Below are 17,798 nucleotides of genomic sequence, written 5' to 3' on the forward strand. Positions count from 1 at the left end.
ATGACAGGACACTGAGGAGGAGGGAGAGGAGGGAGTCAATGCTGTGGCCACGTGAGCAATGATGGCTGACCAAAAAAAAAGAAAAAAGAAAAAGGAGGTCAGATGACAAAGAGCCCAGTTTATTCAATCGGGGGAGGAGACCTAGAGAAACAGTTATACAACAACACGTGGCACACGTGACCACAGGTCAAAGGGGGGAATTCTGAGAAGAGAGGGAGCACAGAAGGCAAGAATGGTCAGACTGCAGCCAAACCAGAGAGAGGTGTGCACACAGACAACCACAGACACACAAAGAGAGAAAAGCTTAGATGGGGACCCAACACACCCGGGCGTGAGCTGATGGGAACTTTCACAAAAGCCAGTACATTTAGGGGTACCTGGGTGGCTCAGTCGGTTAAGCGTCGGACTTCCGCTCAGGTCATGATCTCACGGTTCGTGGGTTCGAGCCCCACGTCGGGCTCTGTGCTGACAGCTCAGAGCCTGGAGCCTGTTTCGGATTCTGTGTCCCTCTGCCCCTGCCCCACTCGTGCTCTGGGTCTCTCTCAAAATTAAATTAACGTTAAAAAAAAAAAACAACAGGGGCGCCTGGGTGGCGCAGTCGGTTAAGCGTCCGACTTCAGCCAGGTCACGATCTCACGGTCTGTGAGTTCGAGCCCCGCGTCAGGCTCTGGGCTGACGGCTCGGAGCCTGGAGCCTGTTTCCGATTCTGTGTCTCCCTCTCTCTCTGCCCCTCCCCCGTTCATGCTCTGTCTCTCTCTGTCCCCAAAATAAATAAACGTTGAAAAAAAAAATTAAAAAACAACAACAACAACAAAAAAAACCCCAGTACATTTAGCATCTTCAAGTCGTCGTGAGTCCCGGTATGCAGAGTAAAGTGTAAACTTCAGCCAGGGGTCATGGGGGCCCAATGAGAATCCCCCAGACTGGGTAAAGAATCAGTGGCTTCATCGGGACCCATCCTGTGGTCACTCAACAGCCCTCCCACCAAAGTGATCAGCTGACCGGGAAGGGAAGGCCCAGGCTGGCCTCCCAGCCCAGCAGCTGATCCCTGGTGGGGAGTCTCCAGGCTCAAACAGACTTTCGCAAATTACGAGAGGAAGCAGGGGTTGAATGTGGGACAAATTTTTCCCTGTTTGTCCAATTTGCAAACTCCATTGTACCGCCTAAGTAAATAGCACATACTTCTGTCTTTTGGAAAGGAGAGAAAACAAAGATAGTGGGGAAAACCAGGAACCTCTACCCCTTTTAAACAAAGTGGAACAGATCAACTTCAAAATTTTTTTTGAGGCATTTTCATTCAGGGATATTGGATAATGTTGAAGAAAATGATCAATATTTAAAATACCACTGAATATTTCATTCTGATATGATGAACTTTTTGTAAATATGCACAAGGAATGAATTCTCCGTGAGGAGAATGACCCACAGGGTAACAGACTGTGGAGTGAAATCAAATACAACTAAATGAATACGTCTCTAAAAGACAATGCAAAAGACAAGTGCCAAAACCCCCCAAGTGTATACGGAAATGAAGTGTATGATAAAGGCAATATTCCCCTTCAGTGGTAGCGGGAAATTTACTTTAAAAAATAGTGCTGGGACTGCCAGAATGCATTTAGAAGACTGTAAAATCAGATCTGCCCCTCATCTCAGACACTAGGGTAAATACCAAATGAGAGAACTGAATTAAAACCATCCAAATACTAAAAGAAAACATAGACAGGGGCGCCTGGGTGGCTCAGTCGGGTAAGTGTCCAAGTTCGGCTCAGGTCATGATCTCGTGGTTGACCAGTTCGAGCCCCGCGTCGGGCTCTGTGCTGACAGCTCAGAGCCTGGAGCCTGCTTCAGATTCTGTGCCTCCCTCTCTCTCTGCCCCTCCCCTGTTTGCACACTCTTTCTCAAAAATAAACATTTAAAAATTTTTTAACTAAAGGAAAACATAGATAAATTTCCTCCCATCTCTCACAGGAGAAAAATCTTATTATGCTTCAAAATCCAGAAGCACTAAAAGATAAATTTAACTACATAAAAGCATATAAACTATATGAAACTATAGCAGAAACAATTCGATAACCATTAATTTTTTTCTAGTACCTTATTATAGTTACATAGAGGTGTGTCCTTATTCTTAGGACAGGGATCTTTAGTATTTAGTGAGAAAGAGTCATAATTTCTACAACAGACTTTTAAGTGGAACAGCAGTAGTGTGTAAAAAAGAAGATGTAACAAATACAGCAAAATTATTAAAAACTGGGGAGCCTAGATAGAGTTTAGAGGTTCACTGTACTGGCCTTTCAAGTTTTTAATTTTTCAAACACAAAAAGTTGTATGCAGTTGGGTGGAGGTGGGAGGCACAGAACACCATAAAGAGTCAAAAAACAAATGACAAAGTAGAAGAGATATTTGCAACTGATCTCAAAGGACTAGTGTCCCTAATAGGCAGTGAGCTTCCAAATTTTAAGAAGAAGACCAAAACTCTGATAGAAAAATGGCAGAAGATCTTAACACTTTACTGAAAATAAATGCTGGTGGCCCTTCTACAAAGTAAAGGGTGCTCAATCCCACTCAAAATAGATGCAAGTAAAACTATACAGGGATACGATTTCTCACATATGAGATGAACTCAACTCCATGCTTCATGACACTGTTGGCCGGGGTATGGAATGTTAAATGGTATCATCTCTATGGAGAGAAGCCTGGCAAAACCTATCAAAAATGCATATGCATTTCCCCTTTGGCCCAGGAACTCCCTCTTCTAGGAATCTATCCCCAAAGCAAAAAAATAGCAAAACTGTTAAAAGATTTTTGCCTAAGGTAATACATTGTGCCACAATTTTTAACAGCAAAAGACTAAAAATGATCTAACAGTCAATACGGAAGGAATTGACAAATCATGTTCATCAGGATACGATGCCATACAGTTGTATGGAAGGAAGAAAAAAAGGAAAACGAAGAGGAGGAAAGAAAAGAAAATGAAGAAGAGCTCCATACGCTTACGTGGTTTCCAGGATATATTGTTAAGTGAACAAAAACAATATGGAGAAAACAAGGTTAACATCACCCGTAATGGAACAAACCAACATCGTGTACCTCCCAAGAGGACGCACCATGAACGACAGAACATCACTTCTGCAGCATTCCTGTCCCAAATGGTAACCCTAAATCTAATCATCAGGAAACATGAGTCAAATCCCAAATAAGGGACACCTGCACGTTGAGCTGTAGTCTTCAAAAATGTCAAGGTCATAAAAGAACAACTGAAGAACTTTATTCCAGATTAAAGAAGACTAGAGAGACAGAACATACCATACCATCCAGGACTAGATCCTGACCGTAAAAAAAAAATATTTTAGTGGCAATTAATGGTAAAATCTGTAGATAATGTGTGTGTGGATGGATGGGTGCGTGGGTGGGAGGGAAGGAAGGAGAAGCAAGGTGAAGAATAAATTGCAATTCTTCCTTCTGTATTTGCAACTCTTCTGTTTGAAATTCAAAGAAAAAAAACCAACGTGGCAAATGGTAAATAGAGTATGTTCCCTTTTCTGTTGGGATTTAGGGAAGAGATGGACACATACACACAGATGAACAACGCAGGGGCTGGGACACCACCTCCCCGATCAACAAAGTGCGTATAACTTTTGACTCCCCCAAAACTTACCTACTAATAGCCTACTACTGACCAAAGCCTTACCAGTAACAGTCAATTAACATATGTTTTGTATGTTTGGTTTTACATAGTATATTCTTACACTATGTGCAATGGTGAGCTAAAGAAAATCTTAGGATAAAATACATTTACAGTAATGAATTCTATTTACCAACACCCACGTCATCTAATTGGACCCACGGTTCAAATCCGTGTTGTTCAAGGGTCAGCTTTATATTACATACATTTACATCTGCAAAAGAGAAACACCAAAAAGTGTGTTATCCAAAAACTAATAATGTTGTTTACATACAGGATGAGAAGAGACCCAGGGCAGATGGTGAACATCTCAGAATATACCATGTGAACAGCTGTGAATCTGTAGTCCTAGGTTATTCAAAAATTTAACGTAAAAATTTGAAACAAGTTGGAGATACAATCTGTAAGGAAAATCAGTATTTCACAGGCCTTCAGAACACAGTATTTGGACAATACTTGATGACAATAAATACTTGATAGAACAGATTCTAAGGACAAAGAACTGCAATGAAATCTTCAACTTTATTCGGTATTAGTAGTAGCAATATTGGTATTTGGGGGGAGAAAGTATTCTGTATAAGACAACATTGTGAGGAACCAAGATTTTTCAATAAAAAAAAAATACACAAGTATAGGGGCGCCTGGGTGGCGCAGTCGGTTAAGCGTCCGACTTCAGCCAGGTCACGATCTCACGGTCCGTGAGTTCGAGCCCCGCGTCAGGCTCTGGGCTGATGGCTCAGAGCCTGGAGACTGTTTCCGATTCTGTGTCTCCCTCTCTCTCTGCTCCTCCCCCGTTCATGCTCTGTCTCTCTCTGTCCCAAAAATAAAAATAAACGTTGAAAAAAAAATTTTTTTAAATAAAAATAAAAATAAAATACACAAGTATAAAATTAAAGAAATTAAAAAATGTGTAACATTCATTAAAATAGGAAATGGCAGTATAAATTTTTCAAAACTATAGGTTTCCTCATTTTAACGATGAAAAGGCCTAGAAGCAAGCAATGAGCACCCCCAACACCCGAACTATGGTCTCTAAAATCCTTTTCTATGAAAACAGGTCTCCTTGAAGATGAGGCTGCCTCCAGGTCTGGGTTGGGAAATGTACAGACCCAGCCAGGAAATAGATCAGCCTAGGATATCTCCATGAGCCACAAAGCAGGGAGGCCATAAAAACTAATGGGAAAATTGTTTTTTTGTAATGAATGGGGTCATGTCAAAAGGACACTAGAGTGGAAGAATCATCCCTATCAAAACAGGACACAGCAGGAGCATCAAAATGAGTAATGGCTATAAAAGTTGTGAAACACACTGAATAGATCATATATAGGTGTTCAGGAGTCCCCCAAAATTCCAGAGTGGAAGGACATTCCCCCAGACAACTGAACCAGTTTCTTCAAAGTCGCATCACAGGGGTAAAATAAAGGAGGCAGGGGGTCTACTTTTGCCAATAGTCCAGAGTCCTAACCACCCAGTGCAATGCATATACCTGCATTCGGATCCTCGCTCCAACAAACCAAGTATAATTTGAAGACAATTGGAGGAAATTTAAAGGACCAGTACAGGGATTTTGTTGCTAACTTTTGTAGGTGTGTAAGAGAAGTCCCCATTTTTATGCAAATTCATATTCAAGGATAGAGTGGTGAAACGTGATCTCATGACTTTACATTAAAATATTTCAACAAAATAATGGAAGAACGGGGCGCCTGGGTGGCGCAGTCGGTTAAGCGTCCGACTTCAGCCAGGTCACCATCTCACGGTCCGTGAGTTCGAGCCCCGCGTCAGGCTCTGGGCTGATGGCTCGGAGCCTGGAGCCTGTTTCCGATTCTGTGTCTCCCTCTCTCTCTGCCCCTCCCCCGTTCATGCTCTGTCTCTCTCTGTCCCAAAAATAAAATAAAAACGTTGAAAAAACAATTTTAAAAAAATAATAATAAATAATGGAAGAAGGTTGTAGATAAAGCAGATGTGGCAAAATCTTAAAAGCAATTAAATCAAGGTAATGAGTATTCAGAGGCTCATTATATTACCCTCTCTACTTTTGTGTATCTTATAATTTTTTCAAAATAAAATGTCTTAAAACTGACTTCCCAAAGACCTACTACATACATAGCACAATGTGACCTTGGATTCCGGAGGGTTTGCTAGTCTTCCCAAAAATTCAATTTAAGATTTATGGACAACGTGTATGGAATAAAAATTAAAACAGTAATTCTCATTTTCTTACATGCCCACCAGATAGTTCATTACACTTTCTAGCATCAGGATTTCTAAGCACCATTGAAAGTTCAGAGCACAGTTTCTGGACATTTATTCCATCTTCAGAAGGCAATTTTAGGGGCGCCTGGGTGGCTCAGTCAGTTAAGTAGCTGACTCTGGATTTCGGCTCAGGTCATGATCTCAGGGTTTGTCAGTTCAAGCCCCGCGGCAGGTTCTGCACTGAGAGGGTAGAGCCTGCTTGGGATTCTCTCCCCCTCTCTCTCTGCTCTTCCCCCACTCGTGCCCTCACTCTCAAAACTAAACTTAAAAAAAAAAGACAATTTTAACGGATTACATGTCTTGCTTTACATCATTTTCATTCTGCTAATTACTGCACACGAGAAAACCGTCCATGAATAATCTTGTCATACTCAACAGGAGGTTCTCTACTTCAACATAATGACCTTAACTGTTCAGGAAGGGGTTACTCCACCCTGACTGTAAACACTGAATTGTTGCTTTATGTCTCCCACGTGGGGACATTATCTGAACAATGATCCCACATCCCTTAACAGGAAAGGGTTCCACTTTCTGAGAAGGTACACACAATAACAGAAAACTCCTTCCTCTTTAGTAATAACAATAAAAATTACTAACTTTCGCTGTTATTTTTATTTTCATTTTTTATAGTAGATCCACGTCATACATGGCAGGCACCTCATAACCTCCAGTTTACAAATGCACCCACTGGGGAGCCTGGGTGGCTCAGCTGGGTGGGGGTCTGACTCTCGATTTCAGCTCAGGTCACAATCCCAGGTCAGGGACTCGAGCCCCGCATCGGGTTCCGTGCTGAGCATAGAGCCTGCTTGGGATTCTCTTTCTCTCTACGCGTCTCCCCTCTTTATGCTCTCTCTAAAATTTAAAAAAAAATTTTTTTTAATAAAAAAAAACGCAACCACCGAGACGCTCAGATTTTTCGCCCAAAGTGACACAGCTAATAAGTCGGCGTCCTCCTCTGTAAAAGGGAGGAGGCGCACCTGTCACCACCCGCTGCGCCATTCCGAGCACATCACCAGGCCTCAGTTTCCTCACCGGCAATATGAGGAAGCTGGACTACAGACGCCCTCAAACTCTGATTAGTCTACTGCTTTTCAACGTTTATTTATGTTTGGGACAGAGAGAGACAGAGCATGAACGGGCGAGGGGCAGAGAGAGAGAGGGAGACACAGAATCGGAAACAGGCTCCAGGCTCCGAGCCATCAGCCCAGAGCCCGACGCGGGGCTCGAACTCCCGGACCGCGAGATCGTGACCTGGCGGAAGTCGGACGTTTAACCGACTGCGCCACCCAGGCGCCCCTAGTCTACCCCTTTTCAAACACGGTTCCGTAAATGGACAAAATCCTCAAGTTCCAAGTCCCTTGGCAGAAAGGCCTCTCACTATACCCCAACTCGGCTCCACAGGGATCCTTGGTCTTAACCCCGCAGGAGGACTTCTGCCCTGGAGATGCGGGTAAATAGACAATTACAGAGCAGGGAGCCTTGTGAGAACGTGTACCCGAGAGAGGAACTCGGGGATTAGAGAACAGAAGCATCAACACTTCTCCAAGAGCCGGGAGGAGACAGACACACCCGGGAGGAGACAGACAGACTGCGGAGGAGTGTGGTGGGCAGATAAAGGAACTGGGGGGAGGGGGGCCAAGGGGGGGGGTCTCCATGGAGAACGTGCAGAAGCACGTGTTAAAAAGTACGAGGCGGGGCGGGAGGACCTGAAAGGATTCTCCCCTCCTCTCCTGCACCAGATCCCCAATCTTTCTCTTGTTTCCCCCCTCCTAACGAGCATCACAACTGCACAAATGTGTCGGCCCCCCCCCCCCTCCCCGCTTTGAAGGAACTGCCAACTTGCATAACAATTCCTCAGTTTGTACTCCCTTAAAGCTGCCTTTCACTTTTTCACTGGGCTGAACATGCGCAAAATCACTTCTGTTTCTTTAGGACAGATCCCTAGAAGCAGGAGTTATTTGGCAAAAGGGTAGGAAAATGTTGAAATATCGACATACAGGTGCACATACACACATGTATATAATCAAGCCGTGGTTTTTTTTTTCCTTTTTCTTTTTTGAGAGACAGAGTGTGAGCAAGGGAGGGTCAGCGAGAGAGGGAGACACAGAATCCGAAGCAGGCTCCAAGCTGTCAGCACAGAGCCCGATGTGGGACTCAAGCTCAGGAACCGCGAGATCATGACCTGAGCGGAAGTCGGACGCTTACCCGACTGAGCCACCCAGGCGTCCCTAATCAAGCTGCTTTCTCAAGGTTGTACCAACTGATGCTCCTACCGGCAGCAGGGGAGAACTTCTATTGTTCGTGGACTAGGATCACATTTGTCACCTCGGCCCGTACACCGGCTTATCAGCATGCCCACTGCCTCCGCGATGCCCTCCGTCTCCCATCCAACAAGCCCAGGACCCCCAGCGTATTTCCCTCTCCGAGGGTTCAGAGGGCCACTCTAGGCAAGTTCCAAATGGCTCCGCAAATCCCCTCACCAACGAGAACACCCTTCCCTACCCTCCCATACCCACAAAGACAAGACAGAGATTCCTTAGCCCTGGCTGTTTCCTGGATTCCTGGATTCCTGTTCCCCGGAATCCAAGGGAAACCTACAGCTGCAGAACAGAGTAGGGGGACTCACGTACTTTTTGTGCGTGTATAATTTTACTACATTTTTTTATTTGAATTCCAGGATAGTTCCCACACCGTGTTATGTTAGTTTCAGGTGTATCACGCAGGGACGTAACACTTCTATACATTACTCAGTGATCATCGTATGTGTCCTCTTAATCCCCATCACTTATTTCATTTTTTTAATTATTATTATTATTCTCAAGTTACTTAACATACAGCACAGCCTGGGCTTCAGGAGTGGAACCGGTGTTACATAGGACACCCAGTGCTCATCCCAACAAGTGCCCTCCTTAAGGCCCATCGCCCATTTAGTCCATGCTGCCACCCCCCTATTTCCTGTGCTTTTTAATTTAAAAAGTCACACAAGTAGTTCCTGCTAAGGCTGACCGAACCCTCTTCACGTTGCCAATTTTTAAATAAAAAATGAACAGCAGCAGTATAAGTTCTTTGTTTATTTTTTGCCATTTGGTGTTTTGTTTTGGTTTTTGGCTTTTCTGAGAATGTGGAGTAAACCCAGCGACGTCAGCTCTATGTAAACAGAAGCTGAAACGCAGGGACATCCCCATACGGTCCTCGGGGACGTGCGGGCACCCAGGCGCGCTGTCTGTGGAGCAAATCCCTCCCTATTACTCAGACAGCACATCGCCTGTGTCGGGCACTGAGCCCAGACCCCGTTTCCAAACTGGAGGAAGGTGAAAACCTCTCTGGAATGTCCGGACCTCCTAATACCTCTCCCTGCCTTCCCTCAGGGGCTAGTGAAATAGTTTCCCCACCCCACCCCTTCATGGACTCCAAACAGACCCTCTTCTGGTTAGGACAGTGAAATTATCCAGTTTCTAGATTTTTCTTTAAAAGGAGAATATGATGTGAGGGTCCAGAAGTTACTATCCCTACCTCCCAAAATACCCATGACAACATATTACCAGGCAGCTTTTTTTTTTTTTTTTTAATGTTTTATTTGTTTTTGAGACAGAGAGAGAGACAGAGCTTGAACAGGGGAAGGGCAGAGAGAGAGGGAGACACAGAATCAGAAACAGGCTCCAGGCTCTGAGCGGTCAGCACAGAGCCCGATGCGGGGCTCGAACTCACGGACTGCGAGATCATGACCTGAGTTGAAGTTGGACGCTCAACCGACTGAGCCACCCAGGCGCCCCAACCAGGCAGCTTTTAAGAGACTGGTCGGTCACATCATCAAGACAAGGGGCTCCTATGTTGGGGTCCGAGGAATCCCCGTGAACTTTCTCACAGGCTCCATGGACCCCCTGAAATGAGATGCTAGGTTCAGTTCACGAGCAGTTTTCGGAAGAGAGAGACCAAAGAGCTCATTAGATTTCCACGGGGTCCGTGACTCAAAGGAACCAAGCGTCCGCCGGGTGTGGAGTTCTGACTCATCCCCAGCGAACCCACACTCGCCCCCGCCTCTCGCACAGCCCTGGATACGCAGCGCGTGTTCAGGACGTAGGGAGCAAATCCAAAAATATCAAGTGACTCCTCAGAAACCAGTGGTTACACAGAAGGGCTCTACAAATACTGATCAATCACGCAGGAAACACTGGAGGCCAAGGATGGTTTGGGTTTTGGGGTTTTTTTTTTTTTAAATGAAGAGTTGATGGAGTATCAGCCAGGCACAGTGCCCACTAAGCAACTGTCATTGATGAAATAGCTCATTCTTTTGATCTCTATCTTCTCCTAACACCACTGGGAAGAGGGACCCTAGGATGTGCCAGGGCCTGGAAGGCAGAACAATGTTCACGGACTCATGTCTGGCAAGAAAGTGGAAACCAGTGTGGAGTATGTGGACTTGTCCCCGCTCAGATGGGTCTCGGGCTCCCAGGAGGCTGTGAAAATGCCTCCTGTGTTCACATGTACAAGCGCACATACATGTGTATGCACATACGTGCCAGGCCAGGCAGCTTTATCTGCACAGCACCTTCCCAGAGGGCGGGAAGGGTGCAGCCCCAGCAGCTGTCCTGGGGGAGCCTACAGGGGTCTCCCCGGAGCGGCCCGACAAGGTGCATTCAGGACACCAGCCCCTCTTTTTATTCCAGGAGCACAAGGGCACATTTGTTCACCGATGGGTTTGACGACCTATCTGAAAGGCCAGGAGGGAGGAGGCCAGCAGTCCTGACCTGGAGGGCGACTGGGGCTCCGTGGGGCTCGGGGTCCTGAGCTGCCAGGGCCCACGATGTGTCCGTGGGCTTTCCCACGTTCCCTACCCTTCCCCTCAAACAAGAAAGATGAGAGCACTAGGTTGCACAAGTTCATACCCCCGTGTCTAGAGAGGGAGAAATCTCATGATGAATTACCTGGCAAGAATTCATCAGTTTAAAAAAAAAAAAAAAAAAATAGCTACCAAGAAGTTGGCACTGAAGCATCAGACACGGGCTGCGATCCATTTAAACAGAAGCAAGTAAATGCACACACGCATCTCGTCGCTACTGGCCGAGACCGATCTGATAAAGACGGGAGCCACGTGTGGAGAAGGGCAGTATCCGGAGAGACAGCCGGTGCAAACAGAGCAAAATGCACAAAATGAGCTCCTATCCCCGGGAAACCGAAGCCAGCATTTTCTGATTAGATAATGCCCCCAAAATGGATTAATGCTGTCCACACGGGCACTTTCAACGCCTGTCCTCCTCCCTGGCGCTGTGGTCTATAGATCGGCAAGAAGCCGCAGGAGGGCTCGAGAAACTTAAAAGTGAAATGGGTTTCACTGTGATGCAGGCACTGGAACGAAGGCTGCCCCTCGTTTCCAAAGCTGATGAAATACACGCTTAACCCGCAAAGAAACTACGGGTCTATGTGGGAACATCAAGACAGCCCTCTGATGAAGCTCTTAGTTGTTAAAGAAGATGCTGGCGGGGGGGGGGGGGGGGGGGGGTGCAGCGAGAAGGGTGGCAAGGGGGTGAAGGGGTCTTCACATCACACATGGCAACTTCTGAGACACCCACCTGTCCCGGATCAGCCACCAAGTCAACAAATCAGAATGCTAACGTGGTCAAATCACAAACTATGCCTGCCCTCTGCCTGCCTGGTTGACTTTTTCCCACCTGTCACCTCTGGGACACAAATTCTTTTTTTTTAATGCTTTTATTTATTTTTGAAGAGAGACAGAGAGAGAAACAGAGCACAAGCAGAGGAGGGTCAGAGAGAGAGAGAGAGAGAGAGAGAGAGAGAGAGAGAGAGAGAGAGAATCCGAAGCAGGCTCCAGGCTCTGAGCTGTCAGCACAGAGCCCCACACGGGGCTCGAACCCACAAACCGTGAGACCGTGACCTGAGCCGAAGTCGGACACTCAACCGACTGAGCCAGTGAGGTGCCCTAAGACACAAATATTGTTTAAAGAAACCCCTACAGCTTCTAGTCGCCACTAACTAGAATGGATTTCAAGGTGAAAATACTATGAATTGATTGATCTTATTAAGCTACCAGCTCACCCAAGAACTTTCTAAGCTGTAGCTGGCAGAAATACAGGCCTCAACAATGCCCAAGGGAGAAAGGTTTGCCCTCTCGGGGACACGGCACACGAGAACAGACATCCCATGGGTCAGGGTTAGCTGTTGACGCAAATTCACTGGGCCGCAGCCTATTCCGGAAACTCGGACAGATGATGCAGTCAGCTCCCACAAGGCATCAAAACGCGGTCAACCTCCAAGGGGATCAGCACACTACAGTCCGAGAGTCACAACTACAATGGGAGATAGTGACACGGGAGCCCGCACACGGAGGTGAGCCCTCACCCAGCCTCCGGAGAAGGGGACGGTGGCTATATCAGCAGGCCGCACGCTGGAAGCTGGGGCTGCTTGCGGAAGGCTGCAAGATCTCAAAGGGAAGCACCCCTGAAGCCGAGGAACAGGGTACACCCAGCCACGGCGGCCTGAACAGCCTTTGGATAAAAGCCACTTCCAGCTTCTGGATCCTCTCTGCACAGCCGCCCACTTTGCGTATCCGACGCCCGGCAACCAGAGCAAATGCCCACTATTTGCCTCCTGTGATGATGTAACCAACTGGCAATCCCGGGAATAAGGCAGTTTCCTACCAGTCCATTCTTCATGGACGGACCTCACTCAGGACACAAGTGGGAAAACGGACCCTCTGCGTGCTTTCTTTCCTCCCCGTTTCCCTCCCGAATCCAAGGATCTCTACGAGTTGCTCTATCAGCCTCTGAAGCACCCTCAGCCTCTCCGCTCCGTGGGTCTCAAACTGGAGTCTGTGCACAAGTCACCTGGGGATCTTGATAAAATGCGGACTTGACTCCGTGGGTCCCGGACAGGACCTGAGAGTCTGTGTTTCTAACAAGATCTCCAGGGACGTAGAGGCCAGCTCTGCAAACCACACCCTGAGAAGCAAAGCTCCTACCATCCCAAACAACTCCTAGATAATTCATCTTCCTTAGGCCTCTTCTCCAAAACCTACAACAGTCACCTCCCCTCCCCAGGTGGCCCAGACTCCCAACACCTGAGATTCTTATCGTAGACAGAACGGAGGCTCACAGAGATAAAGGAATCTGCCCCACATCACACAACTAGAAAGTCATTATTTGAACTCAGAAAGGGACCAGGTTTAGTCCCAGCAACCTGCTGTATGTACGTCCTCAACGCACTCACTCAGCACCATCTGATATCAGCCTGTGTTTCGTTTGTATGGTTGTTTGTTATTCTCCCTCTTCCCACGTCCCCAACACCCAGGCCAGTTTGTAAAGCTCCAAAGGAGCAACGATCATGTTTGTCTTGTTCGTCGCTAGATCTCCAGTACATAGAAAAATCCCCAGCTCATAGGGGACACTTGAAAATATCTGTCGCGTGAACAAAAGCAAACAAAACAAATTGCTTTTTCTTCCAAAAGGAGACAGAGCAAGAACCTCGGCCGTTCTGGGACCTGCAGAAGGGTCCTCAGTTTCAGTCACGGAGAAGCCTCTCAGGGCACTGTGGCATGGGTTCAGACCAGATACAGACGAACACGACAGAAGCCTCCACCCACCCTGGCAAGAGCTCCCAACTTAGTCACGGGGAAATGCCACAGACACACAAGACTTAAGCATACTTCGGAAAAAGTATGATGGGCGCCTGGGTGGCTCAGTCAGTTGAGCGTCTGACTCAGGTCATGATCTCACGGTTCATGACTTCGAGCCCCACATCCGGCTCTTCACTGACAGTGTGGAGCCTGCTTGGGATTCTCTCTCTGTCCCTCCCTGCGCTCTCTCTCTCTCAAAATAAACAAACGGGAAGGGAAGGGAAGGGGAGGGGTGGGGGGGGGGGGGGAGGGGAGGGAAGGGAAGGGAAAAGTATAAATATAACCAAGTCCAAATAGGACACAACATTCTGAGCGCACAGGTCCAGGTGAGACCAGTAGGATTCACATTAGAGCTGGTAAATCAGGGAGGGCTGCAGGAGGAGGGGTTGGGCTAGCAAGGCAGATGATGCACCCAATTTTCCAAATTAATTTTCAAACAGGATACTTGACCAAATGATTGTTTTTTGTTGTTTCTTTTTTCACAGCTTCTTGGCTAAGATACAGTCCCCAGTCATTCTACCCAACACTCATCTAGGCATTGCTGTGAAAGTGTCCTGGAGATGTGATTAAGGTCTGCAATCCTCCTTAAGGAGGTTACTCTAGATCATCCGGATGAGCCTGATGCAAGCAGTTGAAAGGCCTTAGGAGGACAGCTGCCGCCCGTGCCCAAGAGCTCCAGCCTCGGAGCCGACCCTGTGCATGTGGGACGTGCCCACCTGCCCTTTACAGCAAAGCTTTTCACACGCCTTTCCAACCGGCCCATTTCTCGGGTTGAACCCTGGCTGATACTCCTGCAAAGCGGGGTGATCTTGCCCCGCAGGAGAGCAAACGTGGCCTCTTCCAGCCCTGGGGGGGGGCTCATGATGGAAGTTCTTTCCATTCATACTAAGTACTGCCTGAAGTGTCTCAACATCTGGCACATAAACTGAGATTACAGAGGGTCGAGGAAACCCCATTTGCCACCCCACCACTTGAAACATTCTCCCACTGACTTATGTTTTTCTGCATAAGCTCTAGGTTTTCAAGCTGCCTGTGACAGCATTGCCTTCAGAATAAATCAAAATAAGTCAAAGAATAAAAGTAAGAAAATAAAACAGATTTGTAACTCTCCCGCCTTGGAAGGGCACGCGAGAGCAACCAGAGGCAGGAGCTCTACTGTGGCTGCCTCTCCACGGGGGGGGGGGGGGGGAGGATGGGCAGGAGGGAGGAGACGCCTTGGCAGCCTCAGCCCCAAGCACGTTCCACCATGGGGACGACAGGACTCCACGGGGCCACCCGACGCGCCTTCGGACGTTGAGTCATAGACGTCCTGCGAGCTAAGCCGCAGACTGCCTCCGTCCTGCTTCGACAACCCTTGGTTCCAACAGGAACCAAGACTACCCACACCCTACCTGCTGCCAGCCTCCAGCTCCATCCCACCCCCACCCCCAAGGACATGGACAGGAGAGGCAACAACTCCCTCTCGCCCCCATTTCCGGGCACCCAGAACGCATACTTGTGATCCTGTCGCACCCTGCCTTCTTCAGGGACCCCCATGCCCCCCACCTCCCAACTGGGCACCCCCAGCAGGACACGCTGTCCAGACAGCGGAAAAAGCCACCAGCACTCAAGTGAGACACAAGGGAGGGGCCACGTCACCTTCGGAAGGCTACTTCCTCTCTCTGAACTCGAGCATCTCTTCGCTGGAGATCAGAGCAGCTCGCCCTGCAGAGTTGTTAAGAAGAACATAAATACTCTATGTAAAAAGCGGCTGTTTTGTCCTGGACGTGCTCACGGAGCTCACATACGCAGCACACGATACACGCACGCCTGTATTTGAAGGAGTTCTTAGGGGAAACAACGTAACCGAAGTAGTGAAAACCCAAGCAGACACACACATCCTTTTCTGAGAAGTGACAGCTTCATCATGCCATGGACAAAACCGTCCGGTCACCTGTCGGGCGTCTGTCTTTAAAAGGTGAGCACGTGTCAGACCATCCAGGGTGGCGAGCTCTGACAAGTCAGGACCCGAGAGTCCAATTATGTTCCCGATGTGCAGAGCACGGGCCCAGAAAGTTCCTGACTGACCCAAGAGCTGGACGGGCCCTTCCGAGAGCCACAGGTCTGATCTCGTCAACTTGTTCAGAGATAAAAGAATTAGCCCGAAGGCGTTGAAAGAAGTGGCCATTGGGGTGCCTGGGTGGCTCGGTCGATTAAGCAGCCGACTTCGGCTCAGGTCATGATCTCACGGTCCGTGAGTTCGAGCCCCACATCAGGCTCTGTGCTGACAGCTCGGAGCCTGAAGCCTGCTTCAGATTCTGTGTCTCCATCTCTCTCTCTGCCCCTCCCACACTCCTGCTCGCTCTCTCTCTCAAAATTAATTAAAAAAAAAACATTAAAAAAAAGAAAGAAGTGACCATTGGGGCACCCGGAATTGATCCAACAGTTGAGCATCCAACTTCAGCTCAGACCATGATCTCACAACCCATGAGGTCGAACCCCACATCAGACTCTGTGCTGACAGTGCAAAGCCCACTTAGGACCCTCTGCCCCAATCTCTCCCCCCACCCTCCTTCTCCCCTCCGGCCCCCGCCTCTTTCCCTCTCAAAAATAAATATTAAAGGGACACCTGGCTGGCTCAGTCGGTTAAGCGTCCAACCCAGGCTCAGGTCATGATCTCGCGGTTCGAGCCCCACATCGGGCTCTGTGCTGACAGCCCGGAGCCTGCTTTGAATTCTGTCTCCCTCTCTCTGCCCCTCCCCTGCTCATGCTCTCTCAAAAACAAACGTTAATTTTTTTATTAATAAACAATAAAAAAAAGAAACGACAAAACCCAGTGACAAAGGAACTGGAACCCAGAGCCGCCTTGCAAGCTCAGTATACTAGGAACCGGGATGCTCTTACCCCGAGAGGACAACGCAAGCCCTTGCTCCAAGGCTTTCGCCAGCTTCTGCAGATGCCGTGGTCCCTCGGTGGACCGTGCCAAGTGCAAACTTTAAAGCACAGCAAGTACAGAGATGCAACCGGTTCCTAGCCCGTCAGAAAGGCAGGCAGGCTGGTGACAAGGAGGCAGCTCCGAGAAGTGTGACTACAGACAGATGGTGGCGGTGAGCTGGAAAATCTAGAACTGCACCAAACACCACTAAAAATAATAGGGATCCCAGAGGAAACCAGGGGCTCGGTGTAGTCGTGCAAGGGGAGGGAGCCCCGGCCTCCAGCGCGAGGCAGCCGGCAACAAAACGCGTCTCCCGTAAATTGCTACTAACTCTCATTGCCATTGACCTCCACCCCGGTAACGAGGCTGCGGGGACTACGGCGTGGAAGGCCCACAGCGATCCCCCCAGGCCACCTCCTCCCCTGCCCCCAGCCACGCCTGAGTCATCTCGAAACACTCTGCACGAGGGGCCGTCTCGGAGCTCCGCATCAACCGAGGGAATGCAGCAGCTTCCGAAGAAGCCTCTTCCATTTTTGGCCGGGACCGCGCTCCTTACGTTTGGCAGACATCTACCCCTGCTGACATCATCCGTCGGGAAAGCCTCCGACCGCAGCAACTTTTCCGGCAACCAAGTCATGCTGTTGACGTTACTTCCTCCCGATGCCATTTAAGACCCTGGGATCGTTTTCACACATTTTGGGTCTCTGCATCTTAGACCTGTCCTACGGGTTTTGAGACGAGAGCGCCAGGACTCTTGAAAAGACAGACCAGTTCTCCGGGAGGGATCTTGTTTCTCCCAAAAAATGAGACCTGTTGCAGGTCAGCGAGCGCCACGGTCAGAGGCAGTCAGCAGACGCGGCCCCAGTCACGCCTGGGTCACCAGAGACCAAGGACAGGGAACGTGGCAAGTTCACTGCCAATCTAGACCCGCTACTCTGAGCAACCCCTCTTCTCCAGTGGCTCCCACGTTCTCTCCCGCACACTCTCTGTTCTCTCCTGCAGACCCACCAGGCAAGTTCCCACTCCACGACCTTTAGTGGTCACTCGCGCCTTTTGACTAAAACGCTCGAGTCCTGGCTAACCTCAGAGAAGCCCCCTGACCAGGCTACAGCAGCAACCCAGTCATATGCTCAAGACATTCTGTGTCACGTTACCCAGTTTCACTTCCTTCAAACCACTCATCATCGCCTAAAAATAACTGGTTTACTCTGTCTCACCCCACAAGTTGTAAGTGGTTTAAAGATGGGAGAGCGAGTCTGTCTCGTTCACAACTACATCCCCAGTGCCTGGAAAGTACTCAGCATAGAGTGGATGCT

General features: G+C 48.5%; 1 protein-coding gene across 2 annotated transcripts in view; it reads right to left on the minus strand.

The window, feature by feature from the left end:
* The window catches only part of CUNH1orf226 (chromosome unknown C1orf226 homolog), a 252,274-nt gene extending 235,803 nt beyond the window's left edge, over window positions 1–16,471 (minus strand). For both annotated transcript variants that reach the window (XM_040461049.1, XM_040461048.1), the window contains exon 1: window positions 16,452–16,471. The gene's annotated coding sequence lies outside the window, so the exon portion shown is untranslated. The remainder of the gene's footprint in view (window positions 1–16,451) is intronic.
* Window positions 16,472–17,798: the final 1,327 nt, after the last annotated feature.

Source organism: Herpailurus yagouaroundi, unplaced genomic scaffold (assembly GCF_014898765.1).
Source record: "Herpailurus yagouaroundi ecotype Mexico unplaced genomic scaffold, PumYag 253, whole genome shotgun sequence".
Classification (NCBI taxonomy): Eukaryota; Metazoa; Chordata; class Mammalia; order Carnivora; family Felidae; genus Herpailurus; species Herpailurus yagouaroundi.